Source organism: Chelonia mydas, chromosome 11 (assembly GCF_015237465.2).
Source record: "Chelonia mydas isolate rCheMyd1 chromosome 11, rCheMyd1.pri.v2, whole genome shotgun sequence".
NCBI classification, from domain to species: domain Eukaryota; kingdom Metazoa; phylum Chordata; order Testudines; family Cheloniidae; genus Chelonia; species Chelonia mydas.
The window spans coordinates 39,635,389-39,650,805 of NC_051251.2; the positions used below are offsets into that span (position 1 = coordinate 39,635,389).

Sequence of the window (15,417 nt, forward strand, 5' to 3'; positions counted from 1 at the left end):
ACCTCAGATCCAGCCTTTCCCTAACATCCAGATAACTAAATGTCTTATCCAGGCCCTCATTATCACATCTCAACTACAGCAATCCCTTCCTCACAGGCCTTCAGAAATGCAGTGTTGTCACTCATATACCCATTCAAAATACTGCTGCAAAGAAAATGTTCCTAGTTTGTCGCTTTGCCCACATCACCCCTCTTTGCATTTCTCCACTGGCTGCTGTCCTACAATGCATCAAACACAAACTACTCACCTTGACTTTTAAGGCCCTTCCTGGTCTACCACCTCCCTATCATCTCTTAGACATTATCAAGATGTCGACTCCCACTTCTGCTCCGCCAGCGATGCCAGCCTTCATTGCTCATTTGTTAAAATTTCCAACAAGCATCTTTGTTCTTTTTCCCATGCAGTTCCTTGTGCATGGGACAACCAATGAGGAAACAGATGGATGGCATGTGGAAGGTCAGTTGCTATGTGTTCGAATTTAGCAATGGATCACGAAGGCTTCCAAAAGTTCTGCTACTATGTCACTGATATTCAGACATAAATAAATTGATTTACTTACTTATGTTAGTTCTAACCACAAGAAATCACTCTGAAGGTCGTATAGATGCTGCTTTTTGTTCTGGGTGTTGAAACTGGATATACTTGGTTCTCTGAGGCCGTATCTAAACTGGAAGGACTTTTTTAATCTCCCACCATTATATTACCACTAATACAGATCCACTGGTGGTAGCAACAGTGGGAGCACTCACATAGACAGAATATTTGTGGTTTTACACCTGTTTAGAGCAGGTCTAGATGACAAAGTGGTAAAAATACCAGTGGACACCTGACCCCGGTATATACTAGTTCTCCCATTAATGCTGTGACTGCTGGATCTGAACTGGCAACAACATAATGGTGGGAGAAATCAAGCGTAGATACAGCCCTGGAGTATCAGGTATGCCCAGCTTTAATGCTGATCTTTTTGTTAACATTTTCCACTGTTGCACTAGTTCACAGGCAGCACCACAGATGGCAGCAGGAGTGGGAGCATTAGCATTGACTGGCTATTGGTTCTGCGCAGACCTAGGCAACACTGTATTTAAAAATGCTGACGGTCAGTCTACACTAGTGCCCCCACCATTGCTATTACTGGTGGAACTGCACTGGTGCTAGTGCCATGGGAAGAGATTTTTACAAAAAGTTCAAAGTAGATACAGGTTTCAGAGTAGCAGTGTTGGGAGGTCTCTTGGTTTTTGGTACTGTTTCTCTCCCTCTATGTGTGAAGCTTGCAAGCTGCTAATTGCATTAGTACATTCTAAGACAGAGTCTGTTCTCAAAGCAATTCTTTGTAATAACAACTACTCACACAGAGAGAGACTCAAAGCAATACTCTGTAACAACAGAAACAGCACCCAGAGACTCCCCTCCCTTTTGTTGTATTCATCTTGCTTTGTTAACAATTGTGATTAAAATAGAGACAGGATGTATGTGGATGGATGCTTGGTGTGGATAATAACTGAATGATCAGGGAGGTGCCAGCCTAACATTTTGGTGGAGAATTGCGAAAGGGGGAATATTGGTAAAAAACCTCAGTTATTGTAAATATTGGTGTGCACACCACCAGCTCTGTTGAGCTAGGCATTTCTATTAGGTTAACCAGACCTGCTGGCCTCCGGGAAGGTAGCAGGGGACCTGCTGGCCTCCAGGAAGGTAGCAGGGAAAAGTGTATAAATCAAGCTAAGGTTACTAAAAAAAGAACAGGTTAACCAGACCTGCTGGCCTCCGAGAAGGTAGTAAGGAAGAACAGGTTAACCAGACCTGCTGGCCTCCGGGAAGGTAGCAGGGGAAAAACGCATAGATTAAGCTATGATTTCAGAATCTAGGCTGTGTCACTTGCTAAGTAATACCAGGAGTGACAAAGAGATTGAAATATCCATGTTAAGATGTTTAAAAGAAAACAGGGTAAGCCAGTCCCAGAGGGAGGAATGGAGTCAGAAGGAACTCCAACCTCACCTTTTGTTAAAGAAATTACACCTTTTAAACAAATCCTTCAAAAATTTGGGCACAGTCCTTGGACTAAACAAGCCCTAGCTGATGTCTGCACTATTTCGGACCTAGAGGATAGATTGGCTCAGTATATCCTCATATACAAACCTTCTAGTGCTGCCAAAAGAGATGCAGCAGCAATTTGGTTGTTGTGGGAGGCATGTAAGGATTCTTACCTCCGCTTGTCTTCATGTAAAGAGGAAAAGGCACAAACGGAAAAGGGAGCAGACATTTGGAAGGTGCTGGCTACAAATACCCAAAGCCAGCTGAAAATAGTGAAAGAGGCACTCCAGGAATACAAAAAGAGTGAAAAAGTTAACTCTGCAGAGGCTGGAGGGTGGCAGGTAAAGGGGGAAAAGGTCCTATGTATGGCACCCCCAGGCATAATTACAAAGAGAAAAGAGAGTGAAAAAGTTAACTCTGCACAGGCTGGAGGGAATTAAGCAGCTAAACTTTGTGAAAATGTTAAAAAGGAAAAGTGTTAGAGAAAGAGCATTCTTGGTTTCTTTGCAGCCATTCTGAAGGAAAAATGGGCCCTTTTCCAAAGGAATGTCTGTAAATTAGCCAGGCAAAAATAAACTATCTAATTAAAATAATTTGACTGGACAATTTAGTCAAATTTGCTAAAAGAACATAAGAGGATTCTATTGGAACTTAACTGCCTCAAATGTATAAAGGGAATGTAAGATGTAAAAAACAGAGCAGTGTGGAAGGGATGTTAAGGAAAAGAAAATGTGTACGTATCTATCTGTGTGTGTGTAAATATGTAAAGTTCTAAGGACCAGTTGGTTTTGTTTTTGTTTTAAATAATGCCACTAAAAATCCATTTGACTCTTTAATTCAAAGTTGCAAAACTGACAGACCTTTTTGCTAGACACAGGTAATTAGTGTTGTTTGGCTTTGGGATTTGGCATTTAACCCTTAAAAGATAACTCAATGCTTTACAAAATTTAAAATGTTTTTAAGTTGTGGCTGCAGCAGGGCAGTCCAAATCAGGAGAAAAAAAATTTCTGGATTCTTTTTGTTTGTTTGATTTTTGTTTGTTTTTGTAACAAAATAGCAGATGAGAACTGTAGTAAAAAAAAAAAATTAAAAAAGACAGTGCCCCTCTGAAGCAACAGCAGGGGTGAGGTGCACAAAACAAAAAGAAGCAATGTTAGAAACACTGAGCCTTAAAATGACTCTGAGTAATCAGACTATCACTTTGATAAAGGTACATGAAAACTCTGTAAGCAAAAAAAAAAAAAAAAGAAATAGTGACACCTTATGTAAAAATTGATATGGATAATGTTATAGAAGTTAAACTATGGAAGGAATGTGCATTTGCCCCAGAACATGTGCAGGGTATATTGTAGAAGGGGCAAAAGAAATGCAAACATACCATGCTACTTAATTAAAATGCTATTAGGGCTCCAAAGGGAGTTCTCTTTTTCAGATTGCTGTGTGTTTTGGAAGCAGAAGTTAAAAGTAATCAAAACTCTGGTGAAAGTTGATTGTGTCCCTTTTAAGATAGGTTTCAGAGTAGCAGCCGTGTTAGTCTGTATTCGCAAAAAGAAAAGGAGTACTTGTGGCACCTTCGAGATTAACCAATTTATTTGAGCATAAGCTTTCGTGAGCTACAGCTCACTTCATCGGATGCATAAAGTGGAAAGTACAATGAGGAGATTTTATATACACACAGACCATGAAAAAATATACATTGTAAGGAGAGTGATCACTTAAGATGAGCTATTACCAGCAGGAGAGTGCGGTGGGGGGAGAGAAAACCTTTTGAAGTGATAATCAAGGTGGGCCATTTCCTGCACATTTCCAGGAGTTAACAAGAACGTCTGAGGAACAGTGGGGGGGGGAAGGGGGGAGGAATAAACAAGGGGAAATAGTTTCACTTAGTATAATGACTCAACCACTCCCAGTCTCTCTTCAAGCCTAAATTAATTGTATCGAATTTGCAAATTAATTCCAATTCAGCAGTCTCTCGTTGGAGTCTGTTTTCGAAGTTTTTTTGTTGAAGGATAGTCACTTTGAGATCAGAAATCGAGTGACCAGAGAGATTGAAGTGTCCTCCGACTGGTTTATGAATGTTATAATTCTTGACATCTGATTTGTGTCCATTTATTCTTTTACATAGAGACTGTCCAGTTTGACCAATGTACATGGCACAGGGGCATTGCTGGCACATGATGGCATATATCACATTGGTAGATGTGCAGGTGAACGAGCCTCTGCTAGTGTGGCTGATGTGATTAGGCCCTATGATGGTGTCCCCTGAATAGATATATGGGCACAGTTGGCAACGGGCTTTGTTGCAAGGATAGGTTCCTGGGTTAGTGGTTCTGTTGTGTGGTGTGTGGTTGCTGGTGAGTATTTGCTTCAGGTTGGGGGGCTGTCTGTAGGCAAGGACTGGCCCGTCTCCCAAGATTTGTGAGAGTGATGGGTCGTCCTTCAGGATAGGTTGTAGATCCTTGATAATGTGTTGGAGAGGTTTTAGTTGGGGGCTGAAAGTGACGGCTAGTGGCGTTCTCTTATTTTCTTTGTTGGGCCTCTCCTGTAGTAGGTGACTTCTGGGTACTCTTCTGGCTCTGTCAATCTGTTTCTTCACTTCAGCAGGTGGGTATTGTAGTTGTAAGAATGCTTGATAGAGATCTTGTAGGTGTTTGTCTCTGTCTGAGGGGTTGGAGCAAATGCGGTTGTATCGTACAGCTTGGCTGTAGACAATGGATCGTGTGGTGTGGTCTGGGTGAAAGCTGGAGGCGTGGAGGTAGGAATAGCGGTCAGTAGGTTTCCGGTATAGGGTGGTGTTTATGTGAACATCGCTTATTAGCACTGTAGTGTCCAGGAAGTGGATCTCTTGTGTGGACTGGTCCAGGCTGAGGTTGATGGTGGGATGGAAATTGTTGAAATCATGGTGGAATTCCTGAAGGGCTTCATTTCCATGGGTCCAGATGATGAAGATGTCATCAATATAGCGCAAGTAGAGTAGGGGCATTAGGGGACGAGAGCTGAGGAAGCGTTGTTCTAAGTCAGCCATAAAAATGTTGGCATACTGTGGGGCCATGCGGGTACCCATAGCAGTGCCGCTGATTTGAAGGTATACATTGTCCCCAAATGTGAAATAGTTATGGGTGAGGACAAAGTCACAAAGTTCAGCCACCAGGTTTGCTGTGACATTATCGAGGATACTGTTCCTGATGGCTTGTAGTCCATCTTTGTGTGGAATGTTGGTGTAGAGGGCTTCTACATCCATAGTGGCCAGGATGGTGTTTTCAGGAAGATCATCGATGGATTGTAGTTTCCTCAGGAAGTCAGTGGTGTCTCGAAGATAGCTGGGAGTGCTGGTAGCGTAGGGCCTGAGGAGGGAGTCTACATAGCCAGACAATCCTGCTGTCAGGGTGCCAATACCTGAGATGATGGAGCGCCCAGGATTTCCAGGTTTATGGATCTTGGGTAGCAGATAGAATACCCCAGGTCGGGGTTCCAGGGGTGTGTCTGTGCAGATTTGTTCTTGTGCTTTTTCAGGGAGTTTCTTGAGCAAATGCTGTAGTTTCTTTTGGTAACCCTCAGTGGGATCAGAGGGTAATGGCTTGTAGAAAGTGGTGTTGGAGAGCTGCCGAGCAGCCTCTTGTTCATATTCCGACCTATTCATGACGACAACAGCACCTCCTTTGTCAGCCTTTTTGATTATAATGTCAGAGTTGTTTCTGAGGCTGTGGATGGCATTGTGTTCTGCACCGCTGAGGTTATGGGGCAAGTGATGCTGCTTTTCCACAATTTCAGTGTCCAGCCAATGGACACTGGATTCTTAGGCTGTTTAGAGCAGTGTCTAACTATGATAACAACCTTGCAGAACCTGTGTGTGTGTGTGTGTGTATGAATGAATGTATGAATAAATATGAGATTGAATGGAATGTTACAGCTATAACTAACTGCTTACTATGATTCTTTCTATATTCACAATAAATGTGGTATTTTGCCTTTTCCCCTTTAATAAAGATCCTGCTGGTTTTTATTTTATTGGTATAACAGCAGCCGTGTTAGTCTGTATTCACAAAAAGAAAAGGAGGAGTACTTGTGGCACCTCAGAGACTAACAAATTTATTTGAGCATAAGCTTTTGTGAGCTACAGCTCACTTCATCGGATGCACAGTTATTGAGACTTGGTCGAATAGATCAAGTTCCTAGTGTAGACAGGACTTAAAAACGATTATCTCCCAAATGGATTCTCAACGGGCAGTAAAATATATAATTACAATACTGTCTGGTTAAATTGTTCCCTCGTGAACTGAGTTATTCTGTCTGTACTTAATATTTAGGTCATGCAGAAATAAAGGCCTCTCTATCCATAATCACACTTCTGTCAAACTGTCTTCTTATGTTTTTAAGGAAAACACCAAATTTCAAAAAATAAACTTTTTAAAAAATGTACTTTTCATTGACATCTTTCAATATAGTTTTAAAGCAATGGCAAGCGTGTTTAATGAAAAAAGATGGTCTGGCACATAAGTCGAGTAAAAATGTATAACATGTAAGATATCACTTTTGGTCTTTGCAATTCAACCACACCTCTGACCGGTTTTTCTTCATATCTGAACTGTACAGCAGCTAGCAATATGATAGTACTCCCTTTGTAAGGCCTACCAATATCCTGTCAAAACCAAGTCCTGTCCCTCAATGCACAGTCTATGTATTCTATGGAAGTTGAGGTTGGAAGGTCCCTATAAAACCAGCTGCAGTGGCCAACGCAACTACAACAACTGATGTAGTACTCAGCGATACCCTCAGCTGCTCTAGTCTCTATGGCTGTTACCCTTCTGCATTGAAAATACAGCTGGTGGTTGCACATAATCGCAGATTCACTGATCATATCCCTACCCCAAGTCCTACTGCCACAGCAAAGAGGGAGCCCTTCAGAGAGTCCTCAATCCCATGTAGTGGAGCCATGCCAGTTGCACTGCAGATAGGGTCTTCTGTTTCTGCAAAAGGTGAGGCAGAATTTGCCTCTCAATGAGGTTGCAAGTGTGTAACTGACAGCAGAATTTGGTTTTGGGTTCTTCCCTGCCCTTCAGGAGTCCTCCATAATCCCGATAGAGCCCTGTGATCTCCTCTATTTTAACCTCTCAGAGTTTCTAATCCTTGCTTAGGTTCCAAACCCAAAAAAGGAACATAGGACATTATCGTACTGCATCAGACTGCAGCTACACACACTGAGTAGAGATCTAAACTGAGCTGTCTGCAGTAATGCGCTATCCCTTTCCTGAGTTGATACGGTTAATTTACAACCCTGTAGGTAAGTGAGTACACCTGTAGTTCAAATTCTTCCACCCAATGTACATTACTTTGTATTTATCAACATTGAACTTAATCTGCCTTGTGTTACTCATTCACCTAAACTGATTATGATCCTCTGAAATTTCTCACAGTCCTCTCTGGTCCTGACTAACCTAATTAACTTTGTGTCACCTTCCAATTCTATTATTTCATCGCTTATCTCCATTTCCAGATCATTAATAAATATATTGCACAATACCAGAACTAATAAAGAGCCTTGAGGCACTCTGCTGTTAACCTTTTGCCATGAGCTGTTTGCATCAGACACATACGTACACCACTTGGGCATAAAAAAACCAAATAGTTATATGAAGTGGAGGAGGGATAGCTCAGTGGTTTGAGCACTGGCCTGCTGAACCCAAGGTTATGAGTTCAATCCTTAAAGGGGCCATTTAGGGATCTGGGGCAAAAATTGGGGATTGGTCCTGCTTTGAGCAGGGGGTTGGACTAGATGACCTCCTGAGGTCCCTTCCAACCTTGATATTCTATGAAGCCAGTCATCTGCAGGGGTCAGGACAGAAATTTGTTCCCCTTGATGTTCTCTATGTTTGGGGGTGATTTTGTTTTTGTTTTGTTTTGTTAGCTTGTGATACACAGAAAATCATAGTAGATTAGTTTAAGATTCTTCTAGTCTTAAACTCTGAAACTAAACTGGTTAATGCCCACCCTGGTCACTGTGCAATAGGTGTTCTACCTCCTTAGTTAGACTGCGTTTAAACTCTGAATATAGTTAAAGTTTTTATGTGCTCTATTTAATCACTTAGGGAAGAACTTCTAATTATTTAGTTTAATCATCTATGAACAATTACATTTAGAAGTCTACTCCCCCTCAATGCTAAACTCACACATCATTCAAACTCACCTGTGGTCACTCCATCTGTTTTCCTTGGTTTGTAGCCTCTCCTCACCCAAGAAGATCCTCACACTGAGGAACACTGCACTGTAAACATATTTCTGCATCTCAATATTCTTTATATTTTCCATAGGTACTGTAAGGTAAGCCACAAACAATAGCCTGAAGAATAACTGTAGATGATTAAACATCACAAAGGTCTGAATTATAAGCAAAAATGTTTTTTCCTCTATTTTATCATTCAGAGCATGTTATCCAAAATCTGAAAACACAAAAAAGACCATATGCACAACAACAAATTGCTAAAATGACTGTAATGATGCACAGTTCTACAGTGACTCTTTTCTCTTAGAGGAAGAACCCTGCATGCAAGCCAAAGCTCCATCTGGCAAATTCTAATGGCAGTCTTTCTTATTTATACATACATTACACAATGCAACATGGTTGGCTTTAAATAAAAACACTATGTCACTTCCATTATGGATTGGCAACTGGTACAAATGGAGTTATGCTAAAATACACAGTTTCTTTGCTAATCTCAGACCTTGGCTCCAGGCCAACAGCTGTTCTGACTTTTATTAGTTGCAGTAGAATCCAAAATAGAGGCTGAATAAAATAATTGAACAGAAATAAAGCTCCAGATAATAATGCCTATGTGCCTCACTCTCTCATTTCCTTTTTGTCTCTCCCTAGGGGTAAAGCAGTTATTCTTCCTCATGCTAAATCCAGTTGCTCCCCACAGCAATCATGTAAATCTTGGCATCCGTCACACAGCAGAATGAAAAGACAAATCAGCAGGTATCTTTCACATAAGTGCAACAGGCAGACATGGGGGAGGGGAACCAAAAATATCCTCTTAAACTGTTCCCCTTTTCTCCTAAGATTTCTAGTCACTAAAACTTTCAAATATTCTAGTGATTTAAAAAAACCCAAGGTAATGTGCATTCAAAGGGTAACAAGAAAACATTCTACAAATACATTAGAAGCAAGAGGAAGACCAAGGACAGGGTAGGCCCGTTACCAATAAGGGGGGTGGGAAACAATAACAGAAAATGTGGAAATGGCAGAGGTGCTTAATGACTTCTTTGTTTCAGTTTTCACGAAGAAGGTTGGTGGTGATTGGACGTCTAACAAAGTGAATGCCAGTGAAAATGAGGTAGGATCAGAGAAGGCTAAAATAGGGAAAGACGAAATTACAAATTACTTGGACAATTAGATGTCTTCCAGTCACCAGGGCCTGATGAAATACATCCTAGAATACTCAAGGAGCTGACTGAGGAGATATCTGAGCCATTAGCGATTATCTTTGAGAAGTCATGGAAGACGGGAGAGATTCCAGAAGACTGGAAAAGGGTAAATATAGTGCCCATCTATAAAAAGGGAAATAAGTACAACCCAGGGAATTACAGACCAGTCAGCTTAACTTCTGTACCCAGAAAGATAATGGAGCAAATAATTAAGCAATCAATTTGCAAACATCTAGAAGATAATAAGGTGATAAGTAACAGTCAGCATGGATTTGTCAAAAACAAATCTTGTCAAACCAACCTGATAGCTTTCTTTGACAAGGTAACAAGCCTTGTGGATGGGGGGGAAGTGGTAGACGTGGTATATCTTGATTTTAGTAAAGCTTTTGATACTGTCCCGCATGACCGTCTCATAAACAAACTAGGGAAATGCAACCTAGATGGAGCTACTATAAGATGGGTGCAAAAATGGCTGGAAAACTGTTCCCGGAGAGTAGTTATCAGTGGTTCACAGTCATGCTGGAAGGGCATAATGAGTGGGGTCCCGCAGGGATCAGTTCTGGGTCTGGTTCTGTTCAATATCTTCATCAATGATTTAGATAATGGCATAGAGAGTATACTTATAAAGTTTGTGGACAATACCAAGCTGGGAGGGGTTGCAAGTGCTCTGGAGGATAGGATTAAAATTCAAAATGATCTGGACAAACTTGAGAAATGGTCTGAAGTAAATAGAATGAAATTCAATAAGGACAAATGCAAAGTACTCCACTTAGGAAGGAACAATCAGTTGCACACATTCAAAATGGGAAATGACTGCCTAGGAAGGAGTACTGCAGAAAGGGATCTGGGGGTCATAGTGAACCACAAACTAAACATGAGTCAACAGTGTAATGTTGTTGCAAAAAAAAAGCGAACATCATTCTGGATGATGTGGGATGTATTAGCAGGAGTGTTGTAAGCAAGAAACGAGAAGTAATTCTTCTGCTCTACTCTGCTCTGATTAGGCCTCAACTGGAGTATTATGTCCAGTTCCGGACACATTTCAGGAAGGATGTGGACAAATTGGAGAGAGTCCAGAGAAGAGCAGCAATAAAAATGATTAAAGGTCTAGAAAACATGATCTATGAGGGAAGACTGAAAAAATTGGGTTTGTTTAGTCTGGAAAAGAAAAGACTGAGAGGGGACATGATAACAGTTTTCAACTATGTAAAAGGCTGTTATGAGGAGGAGGAAGAAAAATTGTTTTTCTTAACCTCTGAGGATAGGACAAGAAGCAATGTGCTTAAATTGCAACAAGGGAGCTTTAGGTTGGACATTAGAAAAAACTTCCTGTCAGGGTGGTTAAGCACTGGAATAAATTGCCTAGGGAGGTTGTGGAATCTCCATCATGGGAGATTTTTAAGAGCAGGTTAAACAAACACCTGTCGGGGATGGTCTAGATAATTAGTCCTGCCACAAGTGCAGGGGACTGGACTAGATGAACTCTCGAGCTCCCTTCCAGTTCTACGATTCTATGAAAGAATAACAGTTGATGGTTCAGAAAACTTGCCATCCTTCCATTTCAAAGCAACAAATCTGTAAAGGGAACAAATTGAAGTCTCTGTCTTTCACTGTATTTTGCATACAGGCTATACAGTCTATCTTTATCAAAATGGGTTTGACCTCAAATTATTGATCTAAATTACTAAAAATTGTTAGCATGAGGTTTGAGGGACGTAGTCTATATCTTTTACACCAAGATGGAAACTATAGCCAGAAAAATATTTTGATTCCAAAATTCAGTAGATTAAACCAGATAATCAAAAGCCCTGTTCTTTAAGACAATATTATATATTCAAACAATTTTTCTAGTAATTCAGTTTTAGGTAGCTTTCTAACATTCTGAAGTATGGAAAGAGAGAATATGATACAAGTATAAGTGAGCTATTTATATACATATATCAACGACATTATGGTAAATCTACAAGAGCTGCAGTGGTTTGTGGTGTCATCTAAATTCCTACATATTGTACTGTTTTATTCCTTGTTCTTCTGTGATTTACTTTCCATATCCAATGGATTGCACATGATATCTTTAATAAGAAACCCATTTTTAAAATGAAAATCATATACAAAATGTCCTTCTGTCATGCTGTATGTTTATTTTTTGTGATATGCTGTTAGAATCTGTCACAGGGTGAGCTACACCTTTAGGGAGGCTGGAACTCAACGTTTTCTGTGACAGGATTAGTCCATCTCCCCAGGTTGGAGGCAATGAATACAAGGTCACATGGCAGAAGAATATGTGACAAAGAACCAGGCCTGCTGGTAGTGATAAGGCTAGCCTGCACTGAGTCAGAAGAGAGACTTTATTTAGGGAGAGCAGACCTGGAAATAAGCGGTTATTAGAGTAGGAGAACAGCCAGGAAAAACTAGTGGGGAGCCTTAGGCTGGTGTTTGTATGCTTATCTGACCACAGGGAGGCCCTTTCTCACAAGACTCGGTCATCCTCCCTCCCCTAACAGACTCCCTTATGCCTATGGTTTTCTATCTAGGGGGAGCCTAATGACCTCTACCAGCTTGTTTAGACAAACGGGGCAGGCTTGTTCCATACAGTAGTATTTTTAGGAGGTATCTGTTGTTTTCTCAGAGTGGGAGTTTGGGATTCTCCCTTTTGGAACTGGGAAGACTTGGGGCTTCTCCCCTCTCTCAAACTCTCCTTTATTTCTCTCTTTACCTTTGTTCTGTCTCCCCTCTTCCCTGGGGAGAACTGGGCAATCCTCACATCTCTCTCCTCCTCCTCCCCTGCTGAGTGCTCAGATTTTCAAAGTGGAGAAACCAGGACACCTGTCTTAGGAGGAGATGTTCATAGACTCTAAGGCTGGAAAGGACCATTATGATCACTAGTCTGATCCTGCATAACACAGACCACAGAATTTCACCTAGTAATTCCTGCATCAAGCAACTTCTGTTTGAGCTACAGTGTATATTTTAGAAAGACATCAGTCCTGATTTAAAAACTCCAAGTATAATATTCCTACCTACATTATTACTATGGTCAATTACCCTCACTGTCAAATTTTCACTTTATTTCTATTCTGAATTTCTCAAGCTTCACCTTTCAGCCATTGGATCTTACACTTTTGTCTGCTAACTTAAAGAACCCTCTTCTATCAGTTCTTCTCCCCATATAGGTACTTACAAATCATGATTAAGCTCCCTTTTAATATCTCTGTAATGTAAATAGATTACTTAGGACAAGGTCAGCTCCTGGGCAACACAGTATGGGGAGGAGGTGAGCAGCCCTCAGTGATGAAAGAACAGGTTAAGGACTATTTAGAAAAGCTGGACATGCACAAGTCCATGGGTCCAGATCTAATGATTCCAAGGGTGCTGAGGGCATTGGCTGATGTGATTGCAGAGCCATTGGCCATTATCTTTGAAAATCTGTGGCGATTAGGGGAGGTCCTGGATGATTGGAAAAAGGCAAATATAGTGCCTATATTTAAAAAAGGGAAGAAAGAGAATCTGGGGAACTACAGACCGGTCAGCCTCACTTCAGTCCCCGGCAAAATCATGGAGCAGGTCTTCAAGGAATCCATTTTGAAGCACTTGGAGGAGAGGAAGGTGATCAGGAACAGTAAACATGGATTCACCAAGGGCAAGTCATGCCTGACCAACCTGATTGCCTTCTATGATGAGATAACTGACTCTGTGGATATGGGGAAAGCGGTGGATGTGACATATCTTGACTTTAGCAAAGCTTTTGATATGGTCTCCCACAGTATTCTTGCCAGTAAGTTAAAAAAGTATGGATTGGATGAATGGACTATAAGGTGGATAGAAAGCTGGCTAGATTGTCAGGCTCAATGGGTAGTGATCAATGGCTCGATGTCTAGCTGGCAGCTGGTATCAAGCGGAGTGCCCCAGCAGGCCGGTCCTGGGGCTGGTTTTGTTCAACATCTTTATCAATGATTTGGCTGATGGGATTAATTGGACCCTCAGCAAGTTTGCAGATGACACTAAGCTGAGGGGAGAGGCAGATATGCTGGAGGGTAGGCATAGGGTCCAGAGTGACCCAGACAAATTAGGAGGATTGGACCAAAAGAAATCTGATGAGGTTCAACAAGGACAAGTGCAGAGTCCTGCACTTAGGAAGGAAGAATCCCAGGTACTGCTGCAGGCTGGGGACCGACTGGTTGAGCAGCAGTTCTGCAGAAAAGGACCTGGGGATTACAGTGGACAAGAAGCTGGATATGAGTCAGCAGTGTGCCCTCGTTGCCAAGAAGGCCAACAGCATACTGGGCTTTATTAGTAGGAGTATTGCCAGCAGATCAAGGGAAGTGATTATTCCCCTCTATTCGGCAGTGGTGAGGCCACACCTGGAGTACTGCGTCCAGTTTTGGTCCCCACCCCCCACTACAGAAGGGATCTGGACAAATTGGAGAGAGTCCAGCGGAGGGCAATGAAAATGCAGAAGAGAAGAGTGAGGGGGTATTTGACAGCAGCCTTCAACTACCTGAAGGCGGGTTCCAAAGAGGATGGAGCTAGGCTGTTCTCAGTGGTGGCAGATGACAGAACAAGAAGCAATGGTCTCAAGTTGCAGTGGGGGAGGTCTGGGTTGGATATTAGGAAAGACTATTTCACTAAGAGGGTGGTGAAGCACTGGAATGGGTTACCTAGGAAGGTAGTGGAATCTCCATTCTTAGAGGTTTTTAAGGCCCAGCTTGACAAAGCCCTGGCTCAGATGATTTAGTGGGTGTTGGTCCTGCTTTGAGCAGGGGATTGGACTAGATGACCTTCTGAGGTCTCTTCCAACCCTAATAGTCTATGATTCTATTATGGGCCTCAAAAAGGTGTGCCTGGAAGGGTGAGGGGGAAAAAAGGTGCCCACTTCTCTCTCCTGCCCTACAGAACTCACCTGACAGCACATATATCTGACTCTGTCCAAAGGGGGAATGAGTTGTTTAAAGTGCTTGATTAGAGCGGGTTGTTCAGAACATCTGGCAGAGGATCAATATGTAGCAGGCCTAGTCATGGGAGATCAACTGACTCAGCAAGCGTCAATAATTTCTCTGTCTCATCTGGCCAATGGCTCCTTCTTCTAGCCATTACACATTTACAAAAACTGGCACAAAACTGATTTTTGTAACAGGGACAGTATAGCTTTTCAGGGGTAGATGGGCACTCTATTCCCTCCATTTCCTCCTTGTGGTAACTTTCATATATACACCTGACTGCAACACCAGGACACCTGCAGAGAAGTAGGAAGCCAGTTACTGACAGCTCCTCCCTTCTCTGTCTCAGTCAGTTTTTAGATCCACTCTGTAATGGATGAGAGAGGCTATGTCACGAAGAAAAGAGAGAGCATTAAGTCATCAGCTTCCTACCTCCCCCACCCACAGCAACATATAATGATGAGACACATTAAAACACACAAAAAACAGATCCATCCAGCAGTTTGGCTGGCGAAACAAACACCAGCGCTGTTTAAAAAAAAAAAGAAAAAAAAAAGCACAGTCCCAGTGAAAAGGGAATAGTTGGCATATATAACTCGTGTGTGTGTGTGTGTGTCTGCCACCCCATTAATTAATACAGCTGAGCAATTCCCGGTCAGACTCCATTTGCCAAATGAACTGCCTGTAGCTAGCAACCTGACAATATAAACTGATATATACTGTTAGGGTACCCTTTAAGTAGCATGTTGTTTCAGCCATGGTGTTGGTGAGAGAAGTGTAAGGCAAATCTGAGTGTATTATGGTACATGCTGCCTCCTTCCTCCCCTCTGAGCCTTGTCTTCCAGCTCACCAACCCTCTACCTCTTGTCTACATTCAAGAAATCAGTTGGTGCTATGTACACTGATTGCTTAACTGCTGAGTATGGTCATCCTGCAACCGTTTAAGGATAGTAATTGCAGTTTTGCTTTGCATCACTTGTGTATTCTGCCTCTGGCAAAGTCAGATAATCCTCTGGGGCTTCTATTC

The 15,417-nt window shown here is 41.9% G+C and overlaps 1 long non-coding RNA gene across 3 annotated transcripts in view; it reads right to left on the reverse strand.

The window, feature by feature from the left end:
• The window catches only part of LOC119567317, a 53,450-nt gene that overhangs the window by 5,296 nt on the left and 32,737 nt on the right, over positions 1-15,417 (reverse strand). For all 3 annotated transcript variants that reach the window (XR_005227289.2, XR_005227287.2, XR_005227288.2), the window contains one exon: positions 8,216-8,342. This is a non-coding gene — a long non-coding RNA (uncharacterized LOC119567317). The remainder of the gene's footprint in view (positions 1-8,215; positions 8,343-15,417) is intronic.